This window comes from Macrobrachium nipponense, chromosome 4 (genome assembly GCF_015104395.2).
Source record: "Macrobrachium nipponense isolate FS-2020 chromosome 4, ASM1510439v2, whole genome shotgun sequence".
In the NCBI taxonomy this organism is placed as follows: Eukaryota; Metazoa; Arthropoda; class Malacostraca; order Decapoda; family Palaemonidae; genus Macrobrachium; species Macrobrachium nipponense.
The window spans coordinates 36,109,235-36,128,724 of record NC_061100.1 but is presented as its reverse complement, the minus strand read 5'-3'; the positions used below and the strand labels follow the sequence as shown (position 1 = coordinate 36,128,724).

Here is a 19,490-nt window from a genome sequence, read left to right as displayed (position 1 = left end):
CGGCGGGGACAAAAGATAGAATCCAACCAGAGTGGTGGTAAAAGGAAACCACGACGAAAAATGGCAGGGATGGTAAGCATATGAATAATAAAATTAAACAAATCATCGTAAAATTATGGGTATATCCTTAAAATAAACAATAATATCAAACCTTCCTCACCCGTCTACTAGAAGAGTGCCCGGGTAAGAAGCAAGCTCCCTTCCGGTAGCGGGGGAGAGATATAAGGATATAGTAGGCAAGCAACCGACCACTAGTAGTGACCACCCCGCCCGCTGGCGGAGCCAGTAATCTATAACCAAAGGTGCCCCACGGCTGCGACGGAAGGCTCCGTTCGTTATAGAAAGGGGGAAGGTGGCTGAGCAACTGGGGAAGGGGGGGGAGGGTCTCGGAGTAACACGGCGGGAGAGAGAGAGGGGGGGGGGGGTTGGCCTCTCCTCCCCGACTCAAACAACTACCCGCTCGGAGGACACGGTACCCTATGAGTGGTCGCCCTATACCCCCCGCTGGGAGTGAACCCCTGGCCACCTCAGAGAGGGAGGGAGGAAGGCAACTGAGGTTGTCATGACAACCAAGGGGTCCCCCAGCCCCTCCCTATACCTGGTAGGGAGGGAGGGAAGGGGAAGGGTAAGGTGCGATGGAACACGTGACCGCAAGTGGCCTAAGCCGCGAGCAACACAACCGTGGGAGGGCCACGTGAACCAGGCTGTACCAAAACCATGGAACATGCACCTAGGCTAGCCTAACAACCACCTAAATTGAATAAAATTACATCGTAAAGATGGAAAAGACACTTTTAGTAGAAGAAAAAGAAGCCCAGGAGGAGGCAAACTGTTCCGAGGAACAGAAGCCTACTCTGAGCCAGCGAAAGAGCCGATGAAGAGCAAGAGCCGGGATGCTGGGCTGGAACAATAACTAATAGCCCTAAATACCAAACTAAGAGAAATGGTAAGGGGGCTAATCTAGCTAAAACTCGATGTAAAACGATGAACGTAAAAGGTAAGCCCATAAGTATAAAGAAGTCCCCAGTATGGAGGACCGGGAATTCTTAACGAGGCAGCATGGCGCCGCCACGAGACAACCGGGAAACCGTATATGACCTATTAGAAGGAAAATACTGGTTCCCCGGAAGACAAAAATATAGTAAAACATTACTTATGAGGCACTTAACTTAGCCGTTGCGATTGCAGAACGTTCCATCTCGAAGAAGATAATAAATCCTCGTAAAATGCACAGCACAGAGAAAAAAGCGTCTGGATGCTAGCGCTAAATATTAAGGATGTCCGCTAGGGCGCTGCTGTCCGTGGCGTCCTCTAGTAGTAGTAGTAGCGGCTGCATCGCCTGTTGGTATCAGCTCTCTCTTGTGGGGATTCTGATTGGAAGTTCTAAATGGTGAATGTCTCGTGGTAGTGTTCCCACTCGCCCCTATCATCATACCGACACTTCTTTTTAAGAGTGAGCGAGTCAGTTTTACTGACAATTTCTTAATTTTGTTTTTTTCTCTGGTAATTTTAGATTAATTTTACTAGAAAGTATGATATTAAGGATCCTTTCATAGGCCGACACGAGCTGAGGCCCAGAAATTTGCCATTATGAAATCTTCCGGATGAAATCATACTGTCCTAGAATGGATAAACTGAAATACATTTTAAAAACAAATTTATTTTATACAACAAAGCCTTCCTGATAAATTATCCACATTTGTGGTCGTCATGAACTCTAGACATTTCATTCTTAGTTCAAGAGAATATTGTCTTCTTGGCAGTTACACTGCAACTGTGCCTGGGCTTCACAACAAGGAAGAGCCTAACTCTGAATACTTTGGATAGTTAGCTGTATTAAAAATGGCAGAGTTGGGGGAGGGTACTTCCATTTCTTTCACAGCAAACATATTACCTATAATTAGCTTGAGTCTCAACCAAGGTGAAAATCGTCAAGCTGCTTAAATCCCTCATTTGGCTAAATGAAAAGCATGATCTGTTTAAGTATCTGGAACTGAGATGAGTGAACAAAATAAGGGCTAAATGGAAACAATGAGTTACATTGTAATGACAAAACTAAAAAAAAAAAACATGAAGTTTTCATAATAAAACTAATAGTATTGTAATACTCACCTGAACACCTGAATTAGCCCTAATCCCATTTAGCCCGAACAACTCTCAATTACCCATCCCACTAGTGGGAATTTTGTTTTTAACAGCCAGCGTTGCCAATGCTGCAGGTAAAAACTTCCTTGAGTTACCATCACTGACGGTTGGCAACACTGTGCAGTTATGTGTCATTACTCTTATCTTCCTCAATTGCTTATCTGGTTCAGATTGATGTGGAGAAGGAGGGTGGGAGTTATTCAGGTGTTCAGGTGAGTATTACAATATTAGTTTTAGTATGAAACTTCATATTGCAATACACCCCCTGAACACCTGAATTAGCCCGATTAACACTTAGAGGAGGAGAGATCAATCCTCTTGCCCGCTCTTACTACCGTAGAGATGGTAAACTCATTCCACTAATCTATCTAATACCTATATTTAACTTGGACTCAATTTATCTGTTATTCCTTTCGGTGCAGAGACGTATTGGAGAGTACTTTGATCGTCTGTCGGGTCAGTAGTACTGTCCATGTCCTCTACTTCTTCCCAGATGGATCATCCGAAGCTCTGCGATGTTGTAGGAATATGATGAGCCTCCCCCATGTGGCTATTCATAGCCTCCCATGTATGGAGGTGCAAGACGCAGCATGCAGAGCCGAAGTCCCTCTCGGTAATCCTCTGGGTTTGCCGAGTGCTTATGACCAGATTACAATGTAATCTCCGCGCCGACACGATGGCTAGCCTATGAGAGCACCCCCTCGGACTCTCGTAAGAAGACTGACTACTAACGTTACCTGACTATGTTCAAACCTATTCTAGTAACCCTTTTGTCCAGGCATCTGGAGACCGCTTTGGTCTCCAGATGCCTGGACATCTTAGAGTCAGAAAGACTTAAACTAATTTTATTCTACCTTCACCGGCCTAACCTATACCTTCACCAGCTTAACCTAGATAATAGAATTCGCCGCTATGAACTGGCTTAAGGAGTAGCCTTCCAATGAAGTAAACTGAACATCTTCTAAATAGAAAGAGTGAAATACTGAGACGGACTTCCAAGAGGCTGCCTCTAGAATGGAAGACACCGAGTAGTTTCTGAGAAAGGAAGATGATGTGGCCATCCCCCCAATACTGTGCGCTCGCGGTAGTACTGGATTTGGCATTTATTGAAGCAAACCTGCATGAGCCTGTGAGATTACCTCCTTTAGGAAGAAGCTAATCGCATTCTTCGAGATTGACTGCAAAGGATTCCGAGGAGATACGAAGAGTGTCCGCGGGCGAGGACGAAGTTTCTCTACCCGGGATTCGGAGGACGAAGTTTCTCTACCCGGGATTCGGAAGAAATCCCCGTGCCAGCGCATAAATAAAATACAATAAAATAAAATAAACACAAAAACATAAATATAATCGTCAAAAACAGCATCCAAAAAACTGAAGATGATAAATACAAACTGCCACCATAAATCGGATCACTAGGTATGGGAAAAGGACCAGTTGAAACCGAAGGGATTACACAAAGGGAACGCTCTAATGGCGGCTCAGAGCCACCGCCTCGTGATGCGACGACTCCTAAAAACCTAAATAATAAGGGCCCGAAGGCCAAAAACACTCCCTAAAATAGTGTCAACACTTAAACCAGTACTTATCTTGGATGCAGATGGAGATTGACGATCCAAAACGAAAGAAAAACCAAAATAGCAAAAAACACAAGAGAGCAAAGAAAAAACGAGTGCGTCTCGTGTACGGCTATCTGAAGGAATGACGCCACATCCGCTACCTACGCGGTGGTAGGTAGAGAGCCGTAGGACGGCTCCCCTTTTCTTAAGGGTTTTTGATGTAGGAGAGGCTAATTGGGGAGGGTGCCGTGGTAGTGGTTTTCATCGCCCCAGAACTATACCGACACCTTTTAATGAAGGTGAGCAAGCCAGAATATTCTAGCATGTCCAATTTAGCAGTTCTCTGGTATTATAGCAATATTTTACCTTAGAAATAGTGCTGAAGGAACCTATTTCACGGAGCGACAAAGCCGAGCCCAGAAATACTCTTAGAGCTCGCACCAGGCATAACCGCATCTCTTCCGGATCTCCATTAACACTCTCTCAAGGCCAGGACCCTGAACAACCTTGGGAGTGGGTTCGTTCGCCTCCGACTCTGTCTTTACCACGAATTCCGGTAGAAAAGACAAACCTAATTTTATTCTACCTTCACCAGCTTAACCTAGATAATAGAATTCGCCGCTATGAACTGGCTTAAGGAGTAGCCTTCCAATGAAGCAAACTGAACATCTTTTAAAGAGAAAGAAGTAAATACTGAGACGGACTTCCAAGAGGCTGCCTCTAGAATGGAAGACACCGAGTAGTTTCTGAGAAAGGAAGATGATGTGGCCATCCCCGAATACTGTGCGCTCACGGTAGTACTGGATTTGCATTTATTGACTGCAAAACCTGCATGAGCCTGTGAGATTACCTCCTTTAGGAAGAAGCTAATCGCATTCTTCGAGATCGGCCACGAAGGATTCCGAGGAGATATGAAGAGTGTCCGCGGGCGAGGACGAAGTTTCTCTACACAGGATAAAAATACTCTTAGAGCTCGCACCAGGCATAACCGCATCTCTTCCGGATCTCCATTAACAAACTCTCTCAAGGCCAGGACCCTAAACGACCTTGGGAGTGTGTTCGCCTCCGACTCTGTCTTCGCCACGAATTCCGGTAGAAAGACAAGAAAATATCATCTCCTCTGTACAGACGAGCCTGGACACTGCTTGTAGTTCACTCACCTCTTTACTGTTGCTAATGCTGTGATGGAAGAGGACCTTCTTAGTTAGCTGTCTTCAACGTCAGATCTCGATTGGTTCGAACTCGGGAGAACTTAGAAAACAAAGCACTACCGACAAATCCCACGGCAGTGCTCGATTCGGTAATACCGGTCTTTCGATCTTAAAGGATCGTATTAGATCATGAATACGTACACCTGCTCGTCGAGATCTCTTGGAAGATGAAACTCTAAAAGTATACTGAGCATCGAGCGGGTAGCCTGCTATCGAGCCGAGTGTAAGTCTTTTGACTTTCCTGAGGAATAAGAGGAAGTCTGCTATTTTAGGAATTGAAGGTCTAGAAATAGAATGACCCTCTTTCCGACACCATCCCATGTATACTGTCCATCTGACTTGGTACAGTTTTCCGCACTGACTTCCTTAAGTTGAAAGAAAGCTGCCTAGCCACCTCTTTAGATAGTCCGGTTTTTCTCACTGCTCGCTCGACAGTCTCCATGCAGCTAGGTTTAGCATGCGAAGGGTCTGATGGTAGTGGTGGAAGTGTGGTTGTTTGAGCAGATCTTTCCGAATAGGAAGGAGCATGGGAATATCCGTGATGAGTTTCAGAAGTTCCGGGAACCATGGGGCGTTGTGTCCAGAAGGGAGCTATCAGTATCAACTCACCTTGACACTCTCCCTCAGTTTTCCTGATTACTCAATGTATGAGGCCAAAAGGTGGGAAGGCATAGCCTGCATGTGGTCCCAGCTTTATAGCATTGCATCGGTTCCTATCGACATTGGATCCACTACTGGTGAGAAATATATCGGCAGACGATGGTTTAGTCTCATCTCGAATAGATCTACCGTCGCCGGCCACTTCCGGAGTACCTGACGTACTACATCCTGCATAAAGGTCCACTCTCCTCCCAGTACCTGTCGTGAGCGACTTAATGAGTCGGCCAGTACACTGAGGCTTCCCGATACAAACTGGGGAAGGGGAGACACTCTTTGGTCTTCGCACCATCTCAGGATTCTTTATGGTACTAAATTTAGTTCTGTTGATATTCTTGTTCCTCTGGAATTCTTCTTCAGATACGAGACCGCTGTTACGTTGTTGCAAAACAATGCTATCACTTTGTTTTGTACTAGTTTCGAGAAACACTTGAGTGCTTCTTCTATCGCTCTGAGTTCCCAAAGATTTATTGACTCCTCTCGTTCCCGTTCCCTCCAAACGCCTGACGCCTGAGTTCCCTCCAAGGTTGCTCCCCAACCTTGATTCGAGGCATCTGTATATAGATGGGCGTCGGGACTGAGGGAGACTAGGGACCTTCCAAATGTCAGGTGCTTTTCTTCTGACCACCACAGAAGATCCGACGGGCAAGAATCGCTCCAGCTTATAACTGTGTTCTCGTTGCCGAAGTCCCAGAGATTCCTGAGACGACTGTAGCGAATGCATCCAGAGACGAGACCCAGGAATCAGAAGGGATAGCGACGACATTCTCCCTAAGAGACTTCTCCATGATGATGCTGTTTGCTCCCTCTTGGACAAAAACAGGTTCACTTGCTGTAGTATTGGCTGTATTCTCTCCGGTGATGGGAAAGCCTTCAAAGGAAGAGGGAGAATCCTCATCCCCAAATAAGTCATAGATTGGGTTGGTACTAGACAACTCTTTGCAAAGTTCAGCCGAATTCCAAACGTTACGCATACATTCAGAAGGAAGTCCCTCGCCCTTAATATCTCCTACAGGGAGGAGGCTAGAATCAGCCAGTCGTCTAGGTATCTTAGCATTCTGTAACCCCGACGATGCATAATTGCCGACACCGGATACATGATCCTCGTAAATACTTGTGGCGCTGTAGTCAGTCTGAAGGGGAGGGCTTTGAACTGGAAGGTGGCGACGAAAGATACAAACCTGAGGTATCTCCGAGATTCCTCTCCATGTGAAAACCTGCAGTTACTACCCAACTGTTGAGGTTCGAAAGATCTATTATTGGCCTCCACTCGCCCCCAGCTTTCGATGCAACAAATATCCTGCTGTAAAACCCCGGAGATGGAGGGGCTGTTTCTAGTGTCCCCTTCTCCAAGAGTTCCTGAATCTCCTTTGCTAGAGCTATTCCCCTGATGGAATTCTGGGAATAACTCGGAAAGTATACGGGAAAGGGTGACAGAGGAGGAAGGGAGTGAAAGGGGATCTGATACCCCGCCCTCAGAACTTCCACCACCCAATCCTCTGCTCCCCACTCCTTCCATAAACTGGCAGAAAGGGGCTAGACAGCCTCCTACCTGTGCAGACGAGGGACATGTCTCCTATTTGGTAAAATTCCGAGCCGACGAAGGTTTAGCGAAAGATGAGGAAGAGCCTGACCCTGTCCTGTTCGCAAAGTGCACCCTCTTAGGTGATCTAGGGGGAGACCTAGAAGGCATTCTTTTTGGAGGGGAAATTCTACGTGCTCCTCTAGGTGATCGAGAGCCCTGTGCTGCTACTTTAATCATGGCCTGTTGCGATTCGACTGCCGAATTGGAAGCCCGAAGTTAGTCATATTGGATATGTCTTCCTCCTTAAATAGAGAATTTGCTAAAGCTATGGGAGCTCTAAGTAAAGCCCTTTTGTGTACGTCTGGATAATGAGGGGGAAGGTGGCTCAGATAGAAGTTCCTCCACTTCTTACCTACAACGTCGTAGAGGAAGCTAGCACATCACCTGATGCGCTAAGGCCCATCAAGACGGATGTTATCAAGCTGTCGAACAGCCCTGGATCTGAAGGAACATAGCCGTCGTATTTCAGAAACCCCATCAGGCTTGATAATATCCAGTGTGTGAGAGAGAGCCTCTGTCTGGTTACACAAGACGTCCTCTAACACTCCCGCTTCTCTTAGTGAGATTCCGACAAGTCTAGACGCTGCCGGAGACCTACACAGAATTGCCTCAACCGATTCGTCAAGCGGCAACCTGGTCCCTGCCCGAAGGGTTCCCCCGGACTGCATAGATCGCCTTATGTGGTGAGAGAAGCGAAATGTCTGTCTACTGGCAGCTACTGCCGCAGCTAACCTGCCGTCTGCCTCTTGCATTGCTTGTTTGAAGCAGTCAAACCAGACCAAACTGCATGAGAAAGATGCCGGAGTTGGTTTGGTAGCATAGAATGCCTCAAATAATGACTGGTTCGATGCATGTTGATCGTCCGGAGCTCTCGCTTGCGGGTAAAGCGCAGTCACATACTCCAGCATACGCCTATAATCGTTGCTATTAGCCAGAGGATGGCCCAAGTCAACCGGAATATCCTGAAGTTCCGGAATCGAGTCCTCTTCCGCAGCCGCCGAACAGTCTGGGGTCAAGGAAGGTGGAGGAGGAACAGAGTGCAGTCCATCCAACGATGAAAGGTCCGCTAGATTACCACTGAATCCTGGTTGCTGTCTTCCCGCATTAAACAGAGTACCCCTCACTGCCTCTAGAGCATTAGTACCCCCACAAGGAGGTGGAGGGGCCGAAAAGTCCTGGGGAGAAAACCCCGTTTCGGTACGAAAGATTTCTGTCCGGGACCGAACCTACTATGTTATGCCTTGCTGAAGGAAAAGCGAGCGGAACCGAATGTGACTGGATTGAGGAAGAGGAGGGAAGAATGAAAGGGGTAGAGGCTACTCCGGGAGGGTCCGCAGCGGTGATCGCCGTAGCTGACAGCTGTACTTCGTTCAAACGCGCTGCTACCTGACTAGGAGAGGCAAGCGCGTGTTGGAACTTTGTGTTACCTAAAGCGCCTGAGATATCCCCGCTGCCTTCTGAGCTACCGTATGCTGCGAAAGAGAATGGAATCGTGCATAAGCCACAGGTTAGGACCCGGAACTTCCGTTACGTAAGTCTGTGTTCCTCCCTGACCGGAGAGACCTCTTACCGAAGCCAACTGTACTGCGGGAGTAAGGGAGATAGATGAAGACAACGAAATAGTAGGAACTGGTAAATTTACCCGAGACGAAGGAAGGCTTAGGAACGAAGATGTAGGGAAGGTGGGTGAGCCGCAGGAAAAGCAGGAGAAGGAGTCATAAAGGAAACTAACGGTGGCAAAGCAGAGGGTGTGGGAGTGCAAGAAGGGACTGCGGACAACCCGGAGGCGGCATGAGACTCTCTCTTAAGGGACATATAATACACAGAGTCTGACCCTCCTTGAAAGTCTTGAAGCATGTCCTCCAAAAATTCTGGACATTCTTGTGTCACATAATCTCTAATGTTCATGATACCATTGATAATGCAACCTTTAACCAAAAGCCTATAGCCTTTGGAGAGACCCAAAAGATCTGCGTTTTTCTCTGCCAAGTATATCAGACTATTACGTGAACCTTTTAGAACACCCGAAAGGGGGGCTCCTTGATCCGCATTACTAGAAGAAGGGGTAGGGAAGACAGATACAGGGGAAAAAGAAGTAAGATCTTCTGAGACAGAGGGAAGATAGTTGACAGTTAAAAGGAACAGGATCCCGCACTTTCGGAACCGTAAACTTTACTTGTGTCCTTGAACCGGACCTAAACAGGAGAGAAGACGGCGAAACGTCTGCCTTAAAACTGGATCCCAACGAACCCAAACTCAAAGTCCGTCCAGGAGAACAACTGCACGCTCGCAAGCTTGTCCTCAATACCTAACTCAGACCCTATCGTCTTAGTCACACCTATTCCCTGATCCTGGCTAAAATTTTCCAAATTAAGATTATCAAAACTACAAATTAAGATTATCAAAACTATCGTGTCTTAAGAGTACTCATACGTCTCTTGCAGGAAGAGCAGGAGCGAGGTGTAATGGCCTCTGCCGACGTCGGAGCGATCAAAGACGGAGTCGAAGCTGTCGGCGCTGAGGTGGAGGGTAGAAGAGATGTCTTATCCATATCTGTACAATACCAATCCAAATCCAAACGAAACAAGTCCTGTAATTCTTGTATTCTTCGTCAATAATAATAATAACCATCCGAGAGAGTCGGGCAAGGAACAAACTCGCACTCCGGAAGGTCAACAACCTTTCCGGGGCGCGAACAAAAAGCAATTGAGGAAGATAAGAGTAACGACACACACCTGCGCCAGTGCTGCCAACCGTCAGCGAAGGTAACTCAAGGAAGTTTTTACCTGCAATGTTGGCAATGCTGGCTGTTAAAAACAAAATTCCCACTAGTGGGATGGGTAATTGAGAGTTGTTAGGGCTAATTGGGATTAGGGCTAATTCAGGTGTTCAGGGGGTGTATTGCAATAAAAAAATTAAAAGTTTGTTATCTGCAATTCCAAAAGGTAATCTACTAAGAATCAATAGAGGACGGTAATTACTAACCATACAAAAAAATTAATAGATAATTTAGCTTTTGAGAGATGTCAAAAAGAATGAAGAGAGTAGGACTAAGGTAATGGAGACAATTTCTGCTAATCCGAAACTGAAGCAGGTATACTTTACTATGCATATCACTTCTATTCCAACTAAAACTCCTGATGAATACAAACTAAACCAACTGTGTCACATTCTCAAATAAGTTTACATTTGTTTTGGATCACCATGCATCCACCACAAAGAGAGTTAACATGAATATCTCCCTAGGTTACCGCCTGTGTACAAAGAAGACTTTCATCTACCTGCTTGCTAAATTTGATGATGCAGGAATTACGAAAGGACTTTGCAGATATAAGTGTCCTACAGTCTAAGAGTTAAAAACGTCTGAATGTATTTAAACCATGGTGGACAAAACTTTATTCTCTTCATGAAAAACATATCCTGAAGCATATGGAAAACTAAATTTCCCGAGAAGATGAGATGACTATCAGACATGCACTATCTGGCAAAGGAGGTGGCATCTACTGAAACTTGAGCATGAGAAACATGTGATCCACTAGAAAAAACTGACCCTCTTTGAAGTTCGTGTCTTCTGACACTCCTTGTAGCCAGTTCCGCAATGAATTTCTTGCCCCTATGATGTTGTCCCTGATAACAGTACTAATAGTCCTTGGCATGACATCTCAATGTGTGTCCTTCCACCGTGCAATCAAAGCTAAGTGAAAAAATCAAGCAATCTCCCCACAGTTACGTTAATCGTACAACCTGACAAAATTTCCCACAGCCACACTTTCCCCTTTACGTTACTTTTTACCTGCAGGACAATTGGTTTAACGACACACCGGACACACAAAATACAAACACGTACTCATCTCTGGCTCCAGATACTCAGGACTATGCTGTGCTGTCCGCTGGATATAGGCTAGCCGAGACACAACCACAGCCGACAATCACAACACAAACCAACTAACTGAGAGCCACAACCCAACAACTTAACCCGACAAATCACTGATCAGAGAAACACCAACAGCTCAAAATAATACGACAACCACACAACTCAACCCTGCACAACAACCAGCCAACACCAACACTGCCCCAAACACCACTCACAGCCACTGAAATGCGTGACCAAGCTCTTCCACTTCACCACAACCAGACAGACACAACAACTTCACAACACCAAAATCAATCAAATGACATAATATCAACTGACCACCAATGGATAACTGCTGCCAAGACCAACTCTATGACTTCACCGAACGCCTTACTGCTTACGATTCTCGTAACACACTCCTGCCACTGATATACACAACAGAGTCCCACAACAGACACACACTTATGACGGCCATTCAACCACTCCCATTTATTCTTCCACCAATCTCTCTCTCTCTCTCTCTCTCTCTCAACCCTAGAGACGACATTGTCAAATATAAACTACCACCATTACTCCTCCATAAAACCACCCCCATTACATTTGACAATGTCTCCTTACACTCACAACATCCACACTAAATCGCCTTTCGTTACACCCAAGGATGCTCGGATGCAGGCCTCCTGGATCTTGTTTGAGGACCCTCATACACTCTTTCAGTTACATCGCCATTCACTGCTTACAAAAACCACTTTCATTTCTTCAAACCCCCATTATCTCCCTCACTACCATCCTCCCTCCAGCTCTGGTTCCAACACTTCCCTATTTCTGCTATCAAACCACTCAGTTCATCATACCTAGAGGCCTAACCTAACCTCCAACCAAAAAATCGAATATATCGACCTGGTCAGGTAAGATAGGCATAGCACCTACATTACGTAACAAGAGAGGAACTCTCTAGTAATGGATCACCCTCCAAAACTATATGCAGTCTGGTCAGTTTAGCCAGGACTAGTACCACTATGGGTAGCGAGAAGTACTCTCAACCGCCTAGCCTACCTTCCAAAACCTAGCCTAGATTGGTCGTGGTCGGGTCGGCTAGGGTAGGTAGATATTTGTGTAGGACTTCCAAACCTATCAAATACAATTAGCAATATAATATTATATATAAAATAAATATATTAAGAAATACAATAAAGTTTGTTCATACTTACCTGGCAGATATATACTATAGCTGTACTGCTCTGAAGTCCGACAGAAATTTCAAAACTCTCCCGGCATACGCAGTGGTCGGCCAGGTGGTTAGTACCCATTCCCCCCCGCCGCTGGGAGGGAGGCGGGAGTCAGAACCATTCCCACCCATTTTTCTATCCAGATTTTCTATTCCCACTGTCTCCTGAGGGGACGTTGGTTGGGTACTTTGATTATATTATATCTGCCAGGTAAGTATGAACAAACTTTATTGTATCTTAACAATATTCATTTTGTTCATGAAAACTTACCCAGCAGATATATATACAGGCGGTCCCCGGCTTACGACGGTTCCGGCTTACGACGTTCCGAGGTTACGACGCTTTTTCTTAAATATTCAATGGAAAATCCGTCCTGGGTTACGACGCTTGTTCCGAGGTTACGACGCTGACGCTTCCGACGCTCCGAGTTAACGACGCTTTTAAAACGCATGCTATGATAAAAATCCTTTATAGTTTAGCACAGTACATAATAAAAATATGTTTTTGGTTACATTACACAAAAAATTTTGAGGTTATGATGATTTTGACACTTTTTTTTTTCGTATTTTTTGAATTTTTTTACTTTTTTACTGACGCCGCATATGCGGAACTAGTTTGCGGGCGCAATGAATACACTAGCTTGGGATGCGCAGTTTAAAACAGTCCAAAAAGCGCAAATATAATGAAAAATCATTGCTTGTTTCCAGTACATAATTAAAAAAACTAAGTTTCTGGTTAGATTACAACACAAATGCCCAAGGTTACGACGTTTTGTTATGCTTTTTAACGATACCTCATATGCAGAAACTAGTTTTTGAGCGGAGGTGCATAAATTAATTAACGCTATTAAACTGTATGGTAAATTGACCGAACAACGACCTCGGACGGTCGAGGACGCCAAGCGTAACATACGAAAGGACGCCACTTCAATCGCGTGCCTGCCTGCATTCCAGGTGTGTGCTGAGACGTTGCTGAAATTCCTTGCCATTTTCGCTAATTTACAATGGCTCCTAAACGCCAAAGTACTTCCTCCGATGATAGTTCATCCAAGAAGAGGAAGGTCATCACGATGGAGGTCAAATATGACGTGATAAAGCGTTCGGAGAAGGGAGAAACTAACACCGAAATAGGCCGTTCTTTAGGCTTGAGCAGGACCCACGGTGGTAACCATTGTGAAGGATAAGGAACGTATTCTGAAGCACGTTAAGGATGCTGCACCGATGAAGTCCAACGGTGATAACGAGAAGCAACGTAGCCAGAGCATTGTTGAAATGGAGAAATTGCTCATGATCTGGCTGGAGGACCAGAACCAGCGACGTGTTCCGGTGAGCTTAAGTGTGATCCAGGAGAAGGCTAGAGCGCTGCATGAGGCAGTAGTGAAAAAGTTTGGCGAAGGCAGTGCTGGTTGGTGAATTTCCGCGAGTAGAGGTTGGTTTAAGCCGTTTTAAGGCTCGTGCAAATTTGCATAATGTGAAGCTGCAAGGTGAAGCTGCTAGTGCTGATAGCGAAGCAGCAGAAAATTTTCCAGGTGGTTTGGCTGAGATCATTAAGGATGGTGGTTACACGGCTGACCAAGTCTTTAATGTGGATAGACTGATTATTTTGGAAAAGAATGCCAAATCGAACGTACCTTTCCTTTGGCCAAGGAGGAAGTCAGCACCTGCCATAAGCTGGAAAGGAGCGACTGACTTTGCTGTTTGGGGCAGCCAATGCAAGTGGTGATTTGAAACTGAAGCCCTTGCTGGTGTATTTGGCCGAGAATCCCAGGGCTTTCAAGGGCATTTTCAAGAGTCAACTCCCTGTGATTTGGAAAATCTAACAAGAAGGCGTGGGTTACCTTAATGGTTCTTCGAAGATTGGTTCAATGACCCATTTCGTGCCAGCAGTGGAGCGGTATTTGACTTCGAAGGGTCTGCCTTTTAAGGCCCTCTTAGTCCTGGACAATGCCCCTGGTCACACCCTTCAAATTTGAGCGACATGCATCCTAATGTGAAGGTGGTGTACCTCCCACCCAATACCACATCGCTGATACAGCCAATGGACCAGGGAGTAATAGCAAATTTCAAGGCTTACTACCTTAGAAGGACCATACGTGTTGCTTTGAGGGCCATAGAAGCTAACAAGGAGTTGACACTGAAGCATTCTGGAAGGGCTACAACATTGCAGATGCAGTGAAGAACATTGCAAGTGCTTGGGACGAGGTGAAGACGACCATTTAAATGGGGCCTGGAGGAAACTGTGTCCACAGTTTTGTGCACAGTTTTTGAAGGCTTTGACCAGGCAGAAGACGTCGAGACTGTGACGAGGAAGATCGTAGGGCTAAGCAAGAGGCTGCAACTAGATCTTGAACCTGATGATGTACAGAGCTGCTGGCTTCCCATGGAGAGGAATTGTCTGCAGAGGACTTACTAGAACTTGAACAACAAATGATTGAGGAAGAGGAGGCGGCACCAGAGCCAAAAACCCAGGTCATTAACTGTGAAAGGCTTGTCAGAGGGTTTTACTCATCTGGAGAGAGGCCTTGGCTTCTTTTGAGGCAGAAGACCCTAACGTTTCTAGGTTTGACAAATCAAGAGAGGAATCATGGATTTGGTGACTTTCTACAAGGAGACCCTGAAGGAGAAGCAGACGAAGAGAAGTGTGCAGTCCAGGCTTGACACTTTCTTTCACAAGTTCTCCAGTACCACACCTCCCACTCCTAGTGTCCTGTAAAGGAATTCTGAACTGTTTTACTAATTTATGTGTTTACATAGTGTACATATTACAAAATGTGTTAATTTTTTAATGTAACAACTACTAAATGTAAGGAGTAAATTGTAACTTCATTAATTTTTCATCATTTGTAATTTTATTGCAGAAGTGGTGACAGTTCCAGATCCCCCTGTACTACCTGTGACAGTTCCAGATCTCCCTGTACTACCTGTGACAGTTCCAGATCCCCCTGTACCTGGACCCTCTGTATCAGCCCGCCCACCTGCACGTGTACAATCAGGTAAGCAATTTTCATTTTTCTCATTTTCATGTTGGAAATTGTTTACACCCTACATACATTCGTACACTAACTTACATAGTGGGGTACAATGTGATTTGTTGCATAACCTTATTATTATTTTTTTTTTCCATTTCAGACCCCTTTGATATGTGACAGTGACCCAGATGACCCTGAGCCTTTCCATGGTTTTGATGCCTCGCCCTATACATCAGGTAAGGAATCCTTAACAAATTTTTGTATAAAATGTTTTATAAATTGCTAATAGAAATTTTATTAAAAGTGTACATATGCTACAATTACATCCACCTTATTAATATGTACCCTATCATTCTTTCCAGATGTAGATGTTCCCTCATCAGTTTGATACAAGTATCACCTCCCCAGAGCCCAAATCAGTTGATACGAGTAGTATCACCTCTCCCATTCCTTCAGGTAAAAGAATTCTTCATTTTTTATATTGAACATAGTATTACACACTACATATGTCAAACAGTAATAACATGTGCAGTAGTTACAGTAGTAGTAAACTATCTTTTATTTTTATATTTTTTATCATTCCAGACTCCCAAGCACCTGCCCATCCCACTCCATAGCCCAGCCACCCACTCTCATGTACCATATGACCATCCCAGTAAGCAAGCCAACCACTAGAATTTGGTAAGGACAGTTTTTTTTTTATTAATGTTTTAATATTACATATGTAATAACCATGTTATGTATGTACATACATACTATAATCATATGTACTATTACATTATCATTCCAGACTGGCATGCACCTGTGACTTACATAAACCAGACCTCTACATAGCCTACATGTCTTCATTTTGCTGGAGGTAAGGAATTCTCAGTTGTGTTTAATGTTTGCATACGTACAATAATTTTGTACACCTAAGTGGTTACATACTGTCCTTTAATATTAATTCTTCATTCCAGACTGCCCCATCATCCTAGCCTGTTATCTGTGATAAAGCACACTGAAGTTAGGTTTGGAATGCATCCTTATCATGAATGCTCTACACCACCCTCCACCTCCATCTCCCACAACCTAGGTAACAGCTTTGAGACTCACTAAAAGTTGGTAAGTTATGTAAGGAATTTCTAAATTAGTTTTTATACTACATGTTATATGTGATATTAAACCACTGTATGGTGCATATTACTGTATGTAACTTACTATGCATAGAGTACTTACTGACAAAATTATTTTTTGTACATTCCAGAACCCCCTGAATGATGTAGGCTATGGGGCCACATAAGCTTTGTCCATCCAGGGTTACATTGAACGACAACTTTAAACTAAAAGTACGGAATTAATTAACATACATTAACTCTTTTAGTACTCTTGATATATCTACAGTAATTAACATATTGCATTCACAACTTTCTGTAGTGTATATTTTGTACACTAATTTTGTTACTTTTTTCCTTCCAGAACCAACATTTTTTCACACAACTCCAGGTTGTTACTACAAGTGTCATCAAGGGATAACTACTACAAGTAGAAGCACCATTTTTGGATGGAAAAAACCCTTCAGGAAAGTATACGTATCACATGTAACATGTAGTGTAACAAAGTATGAACAGTAAGGTTTTTACATACAGTAGTACATATTACATACGTACATAACTTTTTTTTACAGGAATTTCCAACCAACGTTTGATTATGTACATATGTAGTACATGTTATAAACCACTGTACGTATGGTTACTGTATGTAACTTACTAAACATACATAACATGACTTAACTTTGATACTTTTTTTGGTACATTCCAGAAAACCAGGACCCCCTCCATGATGCAGGCTAGTGGGGCCACATAAAACTTTGTCCAGGGTTACTACATAACATAGCACGACAACTGTAAAACTATGTACTACTGTACTAAAGGTAAGGAATTATACATAGTACATATAGTAAACATACATTAGTGACCAGATCTCTCACATGGGATAAGTGATCAAGGTCCCTCATGGAATTACATACATACTGTACACTCCCTGCTGAACAGGGGGGTGTAGACCAATCATTTACAATATTAAAAACCACTGTATGGTGCATATTACTGTATGTAACTTACTATGCATAGAGTACTTACTGACAAAAATTATCTTTTGTACATTCCAGAACCCCCTGAATGAGTAGGCTATGGGGCCACATAAGACTTTGTCCATCCAGGTTACATTGAACGAGAAACTTTAAACTAAAGGTAAGGAATTAATTAACATACATTAACTAAGTTTATACATGTTATATATGTGATATTAAACCCACTGTATGGTGCATATTACGTATGTAACTTACTATGCATAGAGTACTTACTGACAAAATTATCTTTTGTACATTCCAGAACCCCCTGAATGATGTAGGCTATGGGGCACATAAGACTTTGTCCATCCAGGGTTACATTGAACGAGAACTTTAAACTAAAGGTAAGGAATTAATTAACATACATTAACTAAGTTTTACATGTTATATATGTGATATTAACCACTGTATGGTGCATATTACTGTATGTAACTTACTATGCATAGAGTACTTACTGACATACTAATTATTTTTTTGTACATTCCAGAACCCCTGAATGATGTAAGGCTATGGGGCCACATAAGACTTTGTGCATCCAGGGTTACATAGCAGGACAACTTTAAAACTAAAAGTAAGGAATTAATTCACATACATTAACTTTTTACTCTTGATATAACTCAAAGTAAGGAATTATAAACTAAAAGTAAGGAATTAATTAACATACATTAACTCTTTTACTCTTGATATCTATAATTTACATATTGTATTCAGGACTTTGTGAGTATTTTGTACTAATGTGTTATACTTTTACCTTCCAGAGCTACCAGACTGGGATTTTAGTGTACTCCAGGATCTAACAAAGTGTGCAATGCTGTGTATACGTATAGTGACAGTGTTTAGTGTATACCCTAAGGATTAAGTGTAGTGTACATTGTGCTTTTTAGTGTCACAAGAGTTTAATAAAGAATTATACCTTCAAGAACCATCCTTTGCCATTGGAATAACCACACTACACATCATGCAATCTACTTGCATGTCACACAGGTAAGGTCTCTAACTTTTTCTTAGTTTAAGGCATATTTCCAAGTGTCGTTCCGGCTTACGACGATTTTCGGCTTACGACGCGCCTCAAGAACGGAACCCCCGTCGTAACCCGGGGACTGCCTGTATAGCTGAATCCCACCTTTGGAGGTGGGGAGGGACAGAAAAAGGAGGGTTTTAGGAAAACACATTGCGTGCAGATGATTGACATCTTGGTTCCTTACCTGTTAGCATAGCTGACTTCGTGATTATTGTCACCCAAGTCTGCTACTGGCTTTACTAGAGTCTCCAGCAAGGTAGTGGCCTATGTAGCTGGCGAGTTCTAAATGATCTGTCAACGGGAGCATGACCACAATGTGACTAGACCATATTGACCATACCATGAGGGCTAAGAAGAATATATATCACCACCTGACCAACCTAGCCAAAGTTAGGATATCTAACTAAGGCTTAAGGATTAAGAAGGACCGCCACAGGCGGCGACCCAATAAACATAATTAACAACTCTTCCTAACCATTTTCTATAGGATAGGATGAGTGAAACTTCTTGCCCCCAAGATTGTGTCTGTAGACACGTATGGGCCCCAGCGAGCAGCAAATCTTATATGTCGTCTTCACATCCCGCAGGTATTGTGAAATGAACACAAAGTTGCTTCGCTAAAACGTGGTACTCAGTATGATACTGAGTGCCATGCTCTGTTGAAATGCTTCCGAGGCCGCGCCCTCACCTCGTGAACATTCAGTTAAAAGATTTCAAATCTTTGTCCAAACATGACGAATGAGCTTCTTTAAAAGAACTCATCAACAATAAACGCCAGGGTGTTCTTCGACCTGGGCAAGTCTGGTCTTTTTACGAAACACCGCAGATTGTCCGAAGGACCTCCACTTTCTTTAGTTTTAACTAGATAAAACTTGAGGGCCCTGACAGGTCACACTCTCTCTGTTTCTTGCCTAACAATCCATAGCACCCCTTGATTTCCAAGCTTCTGGGCCAAGGATTAAACAGGTTTTCATTCTTTGTAAAAACAAAAGGCTTAGAGAACACATCGCATTAGTATGTCCTCTAAAGCCAAAACCTCTGATGATGTATTAAACCTCACTAACCCTCTTTGTCTTATCTAGAGTGGTTAGAATTTTGGTCACATGCAAAAAGTTTACAGGAAATATTCTACAATTTCGAGATTTCCACAGACCT

General features: G+C 43.7%; 1 long non-coding RNA gene across 1 annotated transcript; it reads left to right on the top strand.

Annotated features, from left to right (window-relative positions):
* The first annotated feature begins 15,563 nt into the window (after nt 1–15,563).
* On the top strand, nt 15,564–16,105 carry LOC135211640 (uncharacterized). Its single transcript, XR_010313685.1, has 3 exons — nt 15,564–15,660; nt 15,790–15,885; nt 15,995–16,105. It is a non-coding gene; the product is annotated as an uncharacterized LOC135211640 (long non-coding RNA).
* The last annotated feature ends 3,385 nt before the right edge of the window (nt 16,106–19,490 follow it).